This window comes from Trachypithecus francoisi, unplaced genomic scaffold, assembly GCF_009764315.1.
Source record: "Trachypithecus francoisi isolate TF-2019V2 unplaced genomic scaffold, Tfra_2.0 Lachesis_group4, whole genome shotgun sequence".
NCBI lineage: Eukaryota > Metazoa > Chordata > Mammalia > Primates > Cercopithecidae > Trachypithecus > Trachypithecus francoisi.
This window is the reverse complement of record NW_022681469.1, coordinates 129096985-129110126: the sequence shown is the minus strand read 5'-3', so window position 1 is coordinate 129110126 and position 13142 is coordinate 129096985. Positions and strand designations below refer to the sequence as shown.

The 13142-nt window shown below is 45.0% G+C and overlaps 1 long non-coding RNA gene across 1 annotated transcript in view; it reads left to right on the top strand.

The window, feature by feature from the left end:
• The window catches only part of LOC117073029, a 164327-nt gene extending 152282 nt beyond the window's left edge, over window positions 1-12045 (top strand). The window contains exons 3-5 of the long non-coding RNA XR_004433066.1: window positions 8945-9094; window positions 11621-11693; window positions 11962-12045. This is a non-coding gene — a long non-coding RNA (uncharacterized LOC117073029). The remainder of the gene's footprint in view (window positions 1-8944; window positions 9095-11620; window positions 11694-11961) is intronic.
• The last annotated feature ends 1097 nt before the right edge of the window (window positions 12046-13142 follow it).

Genomic DNA, 13142 nt, shown 5'->3' with positions numbered 1-13142 from the left:
GGGAGACCCGTTCAGGACGGAGACGTCCACCTGAAGGTAATCTCCACTTTGGCTCCATGAGCCTCCAGTCTGTCTCTGCTGGTTCCAAAGGACGCTTTGAAGCCAGGCAGAGATCCACTTCCATTTCCATTGTGTCCATTGTGTCAGTAAAGAGGAAACAAATGGGAAACCCCCAGTCCAAATTTCCAAAGAGCACCCCCTTAGGGTGCCTCCTAGCCAATTTAAAAACCTTACAGCTCGAACAAGACCTTAGGAGGAAGCGGTTAATTTTCCTTTCCACCGTGGCGTGATCGACCTCAGCAATTTCTGCCAGCGGCTAGGCAAGTGGTCCGAAATTACATATATACAAGGCTTTTGGGCCTTACGCTCTCGTCCCTACCTGTGTAGCCAGTGCTCTTCGGCCCAAGTTATGCTAGCCAAGGACGCCGGCTCACAGGAACCCAAAAAAGAGGAGTCTTCATTCCTTTCTGTTCAGCCAGATGATCTAGGGTTTCCCTCACTTCCGCCCTATACTTCTCCTCCCTCCGTCCAGACTCCTCCTTCCTCTTCCTTACCTACTAGTAATCCACTCAGTCCCGTGCCTCCTTCAGGGCCCCCAACTGGCTGTCTTGAGTCTCCTGTCTCTGCACACACCCGCTGTAAGTGCCCTGCTGATGCCTCCACTCCTGCCCCACACCCTCCTACAGTGTTAGCGCCTTTGCGAGAGGTGGCTGGGGCGGAGGGGGTAGTCAGAGTACATGTCCCTTTTTCATTGGCCGATCTTTCCAAAATTGAGAAGCGTTTAGGGGATTTCTCAGCTAATCCCACCATCTACATAAAGGAATTTAGATATCTTTGTCAGGCCTATGACTTAACCTGGCATGACCTCCAGGTTATCCTAACCTCCACCCTAAACCCTGAGGAGCAAGAGCGCATCCTAGCGGCCGCCAGGCAGCACGCCAACCAACTACATTTAACTGATGCTGCCATCCCACTAGGGGAGCAAGCAGTCCCCTCGGCAGAACCAGACTGGAACTACCAAGCAAACCAGCCTGGGTGCCGTAGGCGAGACATAATGGTTCAGTGTTTGTTGGCTGGTATGCAAGCAGCCTCAAACAAAACTGTAAATTTTAACAAATTAAAGGAAATTATTCAAAATCCAGAAGAAAATCCAGCCACATTCTTAAATAGGCTGACTGAGGTTCTAACCCAATATACCCAGTTAGATCCAGCCTCCCCCACAGGGGCCACCATTTTGGCGTCTTATTTCATTTCTCAATCAGCTCCTGACATTCGTAAGAAACTTCAAAAGGTAGAGGATGGTCCTCAGGCACTAATACAAGACCTGGTTAAATTAGCCTTTAAGGTCTATAACTCCAGAGAGGAGACGGCTGAGGCAGTGCGACAGGCACGCCTCAAACAGAAGGCCCAGCTCCTAGCAGCGGCTTTACAGCCCAGTTGTAACCCCAGACCAGAGAGCACACACCCCACAGACTCCAAGGCCACGAAAGGAGCCTGCTATAAGTGTGGCAAGGCAGGACACTATGCCAACAGGTGTCCGCAGGGTCCCCGAGTCCCAACACAGTCTTGCTATAAGTGCAAGGCGTCAGGACATTGGGCCAGTGAATGTCCTAACCCTCGTCCACCAGCAGCCCCCTGCCCTGCTTGCCAGCAGGGAGGACACTGGAAGTCTGATTGCCCCACCCTGAGAACAGGTGCTGCGTCTCCACGTGACCCCCTTTCCCAGGATCCTGGGAGCTCCTTCCAGCTCCTACATCTGGACGACAACTACAACTGAAGGTGCCGAGACTCGGGGACCCCCATCACCCTCGCCGAGCCGCGGGTAACTCTCCTGGTAGCGGGTAAAACAATTAATTTTTTAATAGATAGCAGGGCTACCTATTCTGTTTTGCCGTCCTTCTCTGGACCTAGCCTTCCATCCAATATCTCTGTAGTAGGAGTAGACGGAAAGCCATCCACCCCACGAAAAACTCCACTCCTTAATTGCTGCCTGGCCAACAACTACTTTGCGCACTCGTTCCTCATTATACCCTCATGCCCTACCCCCTTACTAGGCCGAGACATCCTGAGCACCTTAAAGGCCTCCATATATATTCCACCAACCATCCACTCCCCTTCAACCCCCTCATGACCTGTTGCTCATGCTTTGTGCAAGCGCACACGCTCCTCCTATGTCGCCCCCACCCCCCATCTTCCCTATTTCTGTACACCCTCAAGTGTGGGACACTTCCACCCCGGTCATAGCTGCCCACCACCCACCAGTTCTCGTCAAGCTCAAAGATCCCACTCGTTTCCCAAACCGCCCCCAATTCTCTCTCTCTCCGACACATCTACAAGGTTTAAAGCCAATTATCACGCGACTACTTAGCCAACATATTCTTGTCCGCACACATTCCCCCTGTAACACTCCAATACTTCCGGTTAAAAAGGCAGATGGAACATATAGGTTAGTACAGGATCTTCGGCTAGTCAATGAAGCCACCCGTCCCACGCACCCTGTAGTTCCCAACCCTTACACCCTTCTGTCCCATATCCCCACCAATTCTACTTATTTTACTGTGCTAGACCTTAAGGATGCTTTCTTTACCATACCCCTACACACAGACTGCCAGTTCCTTTTTGCTTTCACATGGGAGGACCCAGACACACATACCTCCACTCAACTGACGTGGACAGTCCTCCCACAAGGGTCCGGGACAGCCCCCATTTCTTTGGTCAGGCCTTAGCAAAAGACCTTGCCTCCTGCCCTCTCACTAATAGCAAAGTTCTGCAGTATGTAGATGATCTCCTAATCTGTAGCCCTACCAAACAAGACTCTCTTCTAGACACTGCAACTCTCCTCAACCATTTAGGCTCATTAGGTTATAGAGTATCTAAACACAAGGCCCAAATTTCTTGCCAAACCGTCATATACTTAGGAATTGAAATCACCCCAACAACCCGGTCACTAACTACCGACCGCATGGCCCTAATACGTAACCTTCTTCCCCCTCAAGATGCAAAAGAAATTCAATCCTTCCTAGGTCTAATAGGTTTCTTCAGACATTGGATCCCCAATTTTGGAATCCTAGCCAAACCTTTATACGCCGCAGTTAAAGAAACCCCACATGGGCCTTTGTCCAACCCCAAGTTAATCTCGACTCATTTCACCCGCTTAAAAGCTTGCCTTCTCTCACAACCCACTCTCTCACTGCCTGATTTCCAGCGTCCCTTCCAACTCTTTACAGATGAAAGGCAGAAAGTGGCAGTTGGTCTCTTAGCCCAGCCTGTCGGTAACACCCACCGTCCTGTGGCCTATCTATCCAAACAGCTAGACCCAACTGTACAAGGCTGGCAACCTTGTCTGCGTGCGCTAGCAGCGGCAGCCTGCCTGACCCAGGAAGCAAAAAAGCTCATTAGAGGCAGTAATCTAACAGTCTTCTCCACACACCGTCTTCAGGATCTCATCTCTCATAAAAGTATTAGCCACTTAACTCCATCCCAGCTCCAACTTTTCCATCTCCTATTCATAGAAGACCCCACTGTTACTTTAGAAGTTTGCTCCTCTCTAAATCCAGCCACTTTGCTGCCAGACTCTCTTACACCACCCCATACTAAACATTCTTGTCCTGAGGTCCTGGAGGCTCAACCCCCCAGCCACCTACACTTGCATGACCGGCCCCTTCAGAATGCACAACTAACCCTATTTGTGGATGGCAGCTCCTTTATCAACCCTCAAGGAAACAGACAGGCAGGATATGCAGTAGTTACCTCTTCCACAGTTCTAGAGGCAAAACTCCTACCGCAAGGGACCACATCACAGCAGGCAGAACTCACTGCACTAACCAAGGCATTCCTACTATCAAAAGGAAAAACAATAAACATATACAAAGATTCTAAATATGCTTTTCTAATCGCACACACCCATTCAGTCATCTGGAAAGAGAGAGGGTTTTTAACCACCGGCGGTACCCCTATTATTAACAAAAACCAAATACTCAAACTACCAGATGCACTGTCGGCACCTTCCAAGGTAGCCATTATACATTGTAAAGGCCACCAAACTCCATCTAACCCGGTAGCAGCTGGCAACAATTTCGCTGACGTCACTGCCAAGTCAGCTGCCAGATTTTCCACCCCTAAGCCTCCTTCTGCCTGTTTTCTCTCCCCCAAGTATGCCCCTAATTACACTCAGGAAGAAAAGGCTAAGCTATTACAAAATCCAACAGCCAAACTAACTACAGGTGACTGGATATATATTGATAACAAACTAGTTATTCCTGAAACACAACTCCATACCATTCTAACAGACATACATAATTCTTTACATATAGGACCCAAAGCCTTATATGATTTCCTAAATCCCCTCCTCCACTGTCCAACACTACAAAAACACTTACTTACAATCAACCAGCAGTGCTCTACCTGCCTAAAGGCAAATCCTCAAGGCGCATTGCGTAATCCCCATCCCAGACATCAACTCAGAGGACACCAACCAGGTGAAGATTGGCAAATTGATTTCACACATATGCCAAGACATAAAAAATTCAAATACCTCTTAACCCTTGTGGACACCTTTTCAGGGTGGATCGAGGCCTATCCTACCACAGGAGAAACCGCTAACGTTGTTGCCTCCATACTCACTGAACATATTATTCCTAGGTTTGGCCTCCCGGTCACTCTTCAATCCGACAGTGGTCCAGCATTCATCTCTAAGGTAGTCCAACAGGTGGCAGTCCTCCTACACATCACCTGGAAACTCCACATCCCTTATAGGCCTCAGTCTTCTGGTAAGGTAGAAAAGGCTAACGGACTCATCAAACAGCAGCTCACCAAACTCTCAATCAAAACCCGGCAGTCGTGGGTAACTCCTTCCCTTAGCCCTGACCCGGCTGCGGGCAGCACCTTGAAGCCCAACAGGCCTCAGTCCATTCGAATTAGTCTATGGACGGCCCCTAACCCTCCAACAAATACCTTCCCTGCCAGCCCCTTTGGCGAACTACCTCCCATATCTCACTCTCCTCAGACAACTCCTAAGACAACACGCTGAGTTAGCACACCCTCCTCCAACAGACGCCCACAACCCACATCTCTCCCTCAGTCCCGGAGACCAAGTATACATAAAAGATATCCAAGCCAAAGACTTACAGCCCAGGTGGAAAGGTCCATACATTGTCCTTCTGTCTACACATACAGCAGCAAAACTCCTGGGACACACGCATTGGATTCATATTTCCCAGCTAAAAAGGGCCCCCACCGAGAACAATCAGTGGACATCAGTTCAACTTTCCCCCACTGGCCTCAAACTTACAAAACTTTCTTAACTAGTTCATGCTCCCTGACCCCTGGCGCTTAGCTCGCTTTCTCACCATCCTCTACATAAACCTATCAGACTTTCAATACATAACCCCAGACCCATATCTACCTCCAGACAATAGTCCAGAGCAGTGGTTCTCCCGTCTCCTAACCTTCATCGAACATCTCCAGTGGCAAGGGACACTCCGTGACTACACTGAAAATGAAGTCTCATTTTATACTTATATTGCTGTTTCACTCATACACTCAGACCTTTGCTAGTCCGCCTACTGTATGGCAATTTTTTTTTCTTTTCATCACCGAAACTTGGCCACAGGACAGCCAAACACAATCAGTAGTACATAGTTCTGCCAGTTGTCTTCCTTAAGGCTATCAAACTTCTCTCCGCACAATAGAGACCCCCTTCTCATAGCTCACACTTATCCGCCAAAGGCTAAACTTAACCTACACTGTGAATATAACCAATCTCTCCCACTGCTTCCTCTGTAAGGCTTTAGAAGGCCCCCGCCTAGTGGCAGCCCCCTGCCCATGGCCTTCAACACAACTGGTCAAACATCCCACAATTCACTCACACTCCAGGCGCCACTATACCAAAATCCAAATAGCCCAATCCTTCCTTTCCGTTATTCAACTCCAAATTCATCCTGAGGTAATCATACTCAGGCACCCAAGGGAGGCCAAACAGCCCCCATTGGAGGGTATTTCTGGTGCAACTGGTCTCTCTCTAAAACTCTTAACCACACAGCCATTAACTGATCCCTCTATGTCCCCATGTCCTTGGTCCCCAGTCTAACTTTATACAGCCAGGCAGAAGTAGCAGAGCTTTTCCAGCAACTTTCTATGCCACTACGCCACTTCCGTCAAAAACGGGCTGTTTTCCTTCCTCTAGTTATTGGAATCAGCTGAAAGCCTGGCCTCCCTGCAGCGCCAAACTACCTCAATAGCCCAAGTAGCTGCCCAAAACAGGCGAGCCCTAGACTTGCTTACAGCTGAAAAAGGAGGCACTTGTCTCTTCCTTGGAGAAGAGTGCTGCTATTATGTTAGCAAGTCAGGCCTAGTAGACACTAACATTCAAACCCTCAATAAAATAAAAAAACTGAGATACAGAACCTTAATACCCCAACCTTGCCAGGACCTTCCTTCTGGGTTTTGCCCATATTCCAACAAATGCTTCCATACCTCATTCCTATACTAATACTGTGCCTTATTTTATTCTTCATCCGTACGTCCAAATGCCAACCATAAGCCCCGACCTTGACAGCGCCCCTTAACAGCAGGAAGTAGCCAGACAGACCACGGCGCCCCTTTATCACTATTATCAATAAAAGGTTGGACTGTTTGGACGAACGGAGGCAAGATGGTGCACTTCCGGGTTCTTCATCCCCCCCCCAACTTTTCCCACGTGCGCGAAAATGCAGCCGGCGACCCGGGAAGGTGCAGACCAACTGGGCATGCACCAGGTGATGTCAATCCAAAGAGACCAAGATTTACCTGGTCACACCTGCGGAACACCCCCGACACGCCCGTGCCCCGCCTATTGCCCTCCCACTCCTAGAAAAGCCGCTCTGGAGGGACACCACGTGCGGCCTTCCTCAGTCTTCCACTCCTGTCGGGATGTCAGGACTGCAGGAACTCCGTCAGAGAGCCCCCACCGGGGGACTCTGTCGGCCTTCTTTGCCGGAGGCCGACAGACCTCTTCCCCACACCTTAGGTGACCAAAATAAACTTGCAGTTTTGCTCCTACACTTGCCTACTCGCTGGTTCTTTTGTGCCCGCTCTGGTGGTCTTAGAAAAACAAATCAGTAGACACTCATTAAATAGAGACATGTAGATAGATAGGTTTGTACATGCCACTTTCAATGGCTTTACTTGTATTAGATACAATATTTTTGGAAGGAAACACAAAAAGATAGCAATTGTTGGCTATGGGTAATGACCATACAGATAATTTTAAAATAAACTTCATATTACTTCTCTGTACCTTCTAAATATTCTATAATGTATTTATTTATATAGTCAGATTAAAAATATTATTTACTAATTGTGTTTTGAACAGTGTTCAGTGATGGGGAAAACAAAGGTATACGTAGTTGTTGTTCTGTGGTATGATTACAATTGAAAGCCATATATGTTATGTTGGAAGGTTTTACGATCTTTTTATTGCTAGTAACTGAGGGGAAGCAGATAAAAGTGTGTTGTAAGTTAAATCACAAAGGTAATAATGCTTGTCGCTAAGATGTAATTTTAGGGGGATTTTTTTTTTTATTCTAAAGCTTTTTGTTTGTCTTGATTTTCTACAAAAACACTTATTATTTTTACCATCAAACAAAATACTTCATTTTAAAGGGAGAAGGCCTAAGTGTTTATTTCAGGCCCAACAGCGTTTGTATCTACGCTTCTCATACGACTGTCATGAGTCAAATGAAATTATAAATGAGAAAACACTCTCTTACAAATTTAGAAATGTAGAAATTATTATATAATATGTTATTATAATATGTTAAAGTAATTTTTTTTTACAGCTTTTCAAACTCCAGAGGTTATTTTAAGCATTAAGAGTATGAGGCTCTTTTTACAAATAAATCTTCAGGCTCTACTGATTCACCTTTCATGGGACTCATTTTTCATTGAATAGCCAGAGCATAACAAGCTTCATACATCATCTAAGTTGAGGAGCAGTGAGAATCTGTAGCAGGGGAGAATTTTATTAAAGCTGTGCATGCCAGTGCTCTCTTTCTTTTCACACTCAGAGCCTAGAGCAGTATTAACTAACGGAAACACGTAGGCAAACACAAAATTGGTAAGCAGAGGGAACTGTGAGGCACCTTTATATCCCGTGGAGTATGTGACGGTTTACCTACCCTCAGTTCCTTCCCTGTCTGTACACACATGCCAGTCCTTGGTTGAGCCAAGGAGTCTATTCTTCCTCCAGCTTGGATCTGGGCTGGTCTGATTGCTTGGGCCAGTAGAATGCAATAGAAGTGCTAGAGGTGTTTGAACTAGAGCAACTCCATCTTGAATAGGAACTGGTTAAAATGAGGCTGAAACCTGCTGGGTTGCATTCCCAGGACGTTAAGCATTCTTACTCACAAGATTAGATAGGGAGTTGGTAGGACTGGTATCACAAGACACAGGTCATAAAGACCCTGCTGGTAAAATAGGATGTAGTAAAGAAGCTGGCCAAAACCCACCAAAACCAAGATGACCAGAAAAGTGATGTCTGGTCTTCTTAGCTGCTCATGACACGCTAATTATGATGCATTATTATGCTAAAACACACTCCCACCAGCGCCATGACAGTTTACAACTGCCATGGTAACATCCAGAAGTTACCCTTTATACTATAAAAAGGGGAAGAACCCTCAGTTCTGCAAATTCTTCACTCATTTCCTGGAAATCTCATGAATAATCCACCCCTTATTTAGCATAAGCATCCCCGGGGGCTGCTCTGCTTATGGAGTAGCCATTCTTTTGTTCCTTTACTTTTTAAATAAACAAACTTGCTTTCACTTTAATCTATGGACTTGCCCTGAATTCTTTCTTGGGTGAGAATCTACCCAAGAGAGAACCCTTTCTTGGGGTCTGGATCGGGACCCCTTTCCTGTAACAGAAGTGATGTTGCACTGATTTTGCTGCTATCCTTTCGCAGGACTGGCAATGCCTGCTGCTTCCTCTGAGCTGTCAAGTAAGAAGTCCAGGCTACTCTGCTAGAAAGAGAGGTCATGTGCAGGAGCACTGAGACATCCCAGGTGTGACACTCTTCCACCTAGAACATTCTGTCTGTCATCCTCTGCCATGTGTAAGCCTTCCGCCTTAGTTGGGAAACTGTGAGACCATCCTGCTATGTTAGTGATCAGGTGGGCAATTTTAATTTCTGTTTCCAGAGGAGCATTGAATGGAGTAGAGGGATCAGCACGCTCCTTTGGCACTAGCTCTAAGCTGCATTCTCCTATCAGTTTTGTCAGTAATCAAGCCCTTGAATTCTCCGTCTCTCTATGCTGTCTGATTTCCTAACCTAGAGGTGGGGGTGGAGAAGAGGTTTGACTCATTATCATCCCCTCAAACATCAACACTTGAGGATTTTCCTTTATCTACGTAATTAGGAAAATTGCTGGGATAAATTCTAGCATGAATCTCTTGTCATTGATTTTATCTGCACTGTAGGAAACCATTTCAATTACACACCCATGTCTCCAGGTCATCTGAGTATTCTGACACAATTTGCCCTAGCCATGCAAGGGTAATGGGCTCCAAAGCTTTAGCTTGTAGGTAAAACACACATACATTTCATCTTTAATATTAATGTAAAAACTGCTGTGCTTCTATTAATGAAAAAGAAAGTTCCAGCTTTCAGCTGTTAATAGCAATGAGTATTGATAATTATACACTGTAGAGAATTACAATCGCTATCATTGTGCATTAATATTTTTTAAATCTGAAGTAACAGGGATTTTGACAATAGCGGTAATACTGGTACTTGCCAATTTGTCCATTTTTATTTATTTATTTATTTATTTAGGGATCAATGTAAGTTACAAGTGGTGGTTGAAATGTATCAGGAAGCCAATTCTGTAATAAAATATTATTACAGATAAAACTCTAACCCTAAAAATTGAAAAACACATAAGCAATACTTTATGTGACGTGGCCTTGAGCTGACTGCAATCAGATTCAACAAGGTAGATACAGAAAAAAGTCTGGCTCTGTATAGCAAAATTGGGTGGTTTATAAATATGTGGGCATACTGTGTGAAAACTGATAAACAGAGTTACTCATATCTGTCCTCCTTAGCCATCAACTTTCTTATTGTTTAAACCTCTGTTCATTTCCTGAATACTGTTGGACACTACCCCATTTGTCTCTCCATCACTACCTGTAATCCTTGCTTTTCTGTGCTTGTTACATAAAGGTCATAGCTTCAAGAGCTCTTTAGAGAGATACCAATGATTTTGTTGAAAGTACTTTGAGAACTAGTAATGTGCTACCCCAAATAGTCATTGTTTTTGTGTATAATCACATAGCATGCATTAGGAATTGGTGTCTTAGAATGGGCACGCAAATTGTACAAGATTGTGCAGTTATTACTAAATGAAACTGGAATGCAAAACTTTGTTTCCCTGATTCCAAAGGCCATATTTTGAACCACTAGATTAGAGAGTGAAGCAATTTCTTGGAATTTTACTCTGAATTCTATGTAGATCATTTTCATGTGTATACCTCCTCTGAGTCACCCTCAGGTAGGGACATTTTGTTTTCCATTCAACTGATAGAAATTCTAATAGGCTTAATAGATGCTTTTTCTTTTCTCTTCTGCAGTCAGCATACATTCCTTGCTCCCATTATCCATTTACATTTAATCCGCCAAACATAAATTACTTCCATTTGCACTTCCTCTTTTTCACATCTCATTTTTATCATAAAAGAGTGAGCCTGCCAACCACTATTTCCCTCCTCTGTCCATAGCCTTTCCATTGCTTACTATCTCCCCTCCCTGCATGTTCCTTCCCAATGACATGGAAACAATCCTCTTATACTCAAATCAAAAGCAAAAGCAAGAACAAACAAATAAGCACAATAATTCTTTCTACCTATGTTTCCTCCGCCTGTTCTACTTCTCCTTTCACAACCAATCCCCCGAAAAAGATTTTGAAATATACTGTCTCCATATCCTCATGCAACATCCACTCCTGTCCCTGTTTCCCCTCTCTGGCCACCCCATGGACATGGCTCTCATTTGTTGAATCCCACAGGCACCTTTTTATACATGGCCTATTTGGCCTTCAGCACTGACTCTATTTTCAACTCACTCTTGGAAAGACGCTTTCCTTGGCTCCCTTCCTCGTGAAAAACATCCTTGTGGTTTCCTCATGCTTCCTTAGACACATGTTCTAGTCTCCTTAGCAGGCTCTTTTGTCTCTCAAATGTTTACACACCCTCTTTCTTTAGGGCCTTTTCTCCTTTTCTTTCTCTGGACTGGTTTTGAATACACCCCCACTTTCTGTTTATATTGCTAGGACCCTACATTCCAGTGACAGCATTCAACCTAGTCTCTGGTTTTGGTCTTGCCCTAGTGATCATTCTGAAATGTAAACCTAATCATGCCACTTTCCTCCTTAAAACTCTTCAAAGGTTTTCTCATGCACTTGGGTGAAATTCAAACCGCTTTCCGGTGTTAAAACTTTTGAGCTAGGCCACATTAATGTTGATGTACAGAGTTGTGAACTAAAATTCCAGCAGGGTGGCAGGGTCCTGTGGAGAGGAGCCCTTATTAGTGTTTTTTACACACTGAACCTGTAATGCACGTTCCTATTGTTATGAGTTTTAGGAGGCTGGGCTTCTTCATCAAACAGATCTCAAATGCAAAAGACATTTATTTCTTCCATACCTAATGGCCTGAGGTGGGTGTTACTTTTTGACAGGAAGGTCTCCTTTATTTGGAATTCAGGGAGCCCCTGCCAAGGGCCTCATCATTTTTGGCATCCAACAGACAGAAAGTTTAAGGGAGCCTGGGGGAGGCACCCAATCATTCCACTTCCTACTCTTCACGTAACTATTCACATGATTGTGATCATACCTAGATGGAAGGGGGTTGGAGAATGTCATTCCCGAGTGGGAAGCCACTTCTCGTGGATAACCCTGCACTAACAAAGAGAAATCTGTCCAGAGCAATCCTTGGTGAACCTGGTAGTGTCATCTTTAGAAATGAAGACACAATTAGCACATGATCATTTATTCATTATATCACTGTTAATAAAAGAGAAAAAAGTTAAAAATAATGGCGAGAGCTCAATCTATGTGACAGGTAGGTAAAGCAGTGATTAGGGTGGGCATGATTCTGACTCTTTTGGAGGTCTGGGCAGGATGCTGTGGAAATACAGTGAGGGCATGGTGCATGCAGTGATAACAAGGGACAAGATGCGTGAGCTTATGTTTGATCACTTTCGCTCTCAGGGGCGATGCTATGTGGTTTACTTTGTCATTCCACACTCAACATCAAATAATATTTGGCTGATCCTGCTGCTCCCATTTTATATTAGGTAATTGGAAGACTGAAACTTTTTCTTGAAGAGAAACATGTCGTTCTCTAAACAGAGTTCATTCAGTATTGTTGATTGAGATTGTAGGAACCTTGTATACTCTGCTCTCTGAGGAATTTCACTGGAACTCTGACTCCAGTCAACATGAAGCTCTCAAACCATAAAATAAGTCTAAACTCTACTGGGAATTTTCTTTCCTTCACAGTTGCTTCTGAATAGAGATGAGCCTTCAAAATTTTCCTTGGATATATTTACCAACAGGGAACTGCCCCTCCCACAATCTTGCATTCTGAGACAATGGAACATTAGTATTTAATAATTACCACTGGTAACCTGAAAATGCAAATTCACTTCTTACCATAAAATCAGAGTTAATCACTATAATTGTGCCTACCTGGAAAAACCACCTGAGCAGGCACCTACACAGTAGATGCAAAAGGCTTGTGTGATGTTGGGCAAGTTACTTGCTATCATTTGAATATTTGACCCTCTAGAGCTCACGCTGAAATCTGATCCCCAGTGTTGGAGGTGGGGCCTAATGGGAGATGTTTGGATCAGGAGGGTGGCTCCCTCACGAATGGGCTGGTGCCATCCTTGAGGCAATGAGTGAGTTCTTGCTCTGTTAGTTCTTGCAAGAAGTGGTTGTGAAAAACAGCCTGGAACCTCTCTACCCCTCTTACTCCCCCCTGTGCCATGTGATCTCTGTAAATGCTGGCTCCCCTTCACCTCCTGTCAGGATTAGAAGCAGCCAAGATCTTCACCAGATGCAGGTGCTGGTGCAGCCTGCAGAACCATCCACCAAATAAACTT